Here is a 1088-nt window from a genome sequence, read left to right as displayed (position 1 = left end):
TAAACGTGTTGCTGCTTTTCTTAAAAACAAAGATTTCTTACTTTCTTAACGGGAATATTGTAGTTCAACGGTTCTTCAGGCTTGTCCCAAGAGATCACATCTCCTGACACACACACGCACACACACACACGCACACACACACGCACAGGATTTCAACACCTCCTCCTTGACTCCGTGCAGCCAGCAGGCAGAGCTGTTACCTAGTTACGAGCAAGAGATGGAGCGACTGTTATAATGTTGCTGCGGTGACTTTCAGCCATCAGTCGGTCCGGGAACAGACGGAGGAAAAACCCACCGGAGGAGCGGACAGTTTCACGGCTGAGGATGAAGGTTAAACACGTCCTGACAGAGAATAAACCAACTGCAGCTGCTCGTCTCGCGTTGTTTCATCATTAAATCCTAAAATCACCACACCAGACCGGGCTTTGGAAGATCACGGTTTGAAAAGTCTCGTCATAAAGGTGAGTCAAAGAGTACATGTAGTGATAATTATGGACGTTTTTTTCTTCTTTTTTTTTTTTTTTTACCGTAAATGACCGTGAGACAGCAGTGAGTGTCTGTTGAATCCTCGTGTCTCTGTCCTCACTTCTGCATTGAGAGTGTTAAGAACGTTTGACAACATTTAAACCCTAAACACACTAAAACCCTTTAAACGTTGATAATTAATCCCAAAGGCGGATTAAGAATTTGTTTAATGGGCACAGATTAATACAATTTGTAGGCTATAAGATTCATACGTGGTTCTCTGCAATAATAAACTGTACTTTATTTTACTTATTCAGAGTAATAAACGCTAAATTTACAACGTTAAATATTGTTATATGAAATAATGCCATATGCAGCTATTTCTTCATATAACCCACAGCCATGGACAGATTATGAGGCTATGGGCCCCTGGATTTATAAAAGGCCCCCAAGCAGCAAGACCCACAGTCTGAACGAGACACAAAACGAGAAGACCAGTTTGTCTTTTGCATCTCTTAGTGGTCGTTTTGAGTCTCTTATGTTTCTTTGTAGTCATTTTGTGTCTCCTTGTAGTCATTTTGTGTCTCCTTGTAGTTATTTTGTGTCTCCTTGTAGTCGTTTTG

General features: G+C 41.2%; 1 protein-coding gene across 1 annotated transcript in view; it reads left to right on the top strand.

Annotated features, from left to right (window-relative positions):
- The first annotated feature begins 217 nt into the window (after nt 1–217).
- The window catches only part of sstr3 (somatostatin receptor 3), a 15773-nt gene continuing 14902 nt past the window's right edge, over nt 218–1088 (top strand). The window contains exon 1 of the mRNA XM_031862300.1: nt 218–461. The gene's annotated coding sequence lies outside the window, so the exon portion shown is untranslated. The remainder of the gene's footprint in view (nt 462–1088) is intronic.

The sequence above is a fragment of the Anarrhichthys ocellatus genome, unplaced genomic scaffold (assembly GCF_004355925.1).
Source record: "Anarrhichthys ocellatus isolate YVR2014 unplaced genomic scaffold, GSC_Weel_1.0 scaffold26, whole genome shotgun sequence".
NCBI lineage: Eukaryota > Metazoa > Chordata > Actinopteri > Perciformes > Anarhichadidae > Anarrhichthys > Anarrhichthys ocellatus.
Note: the sequence above shows the minus strand (reverse complement) of the source record. Positions and strands in the feature narration are given on the sequence as shown.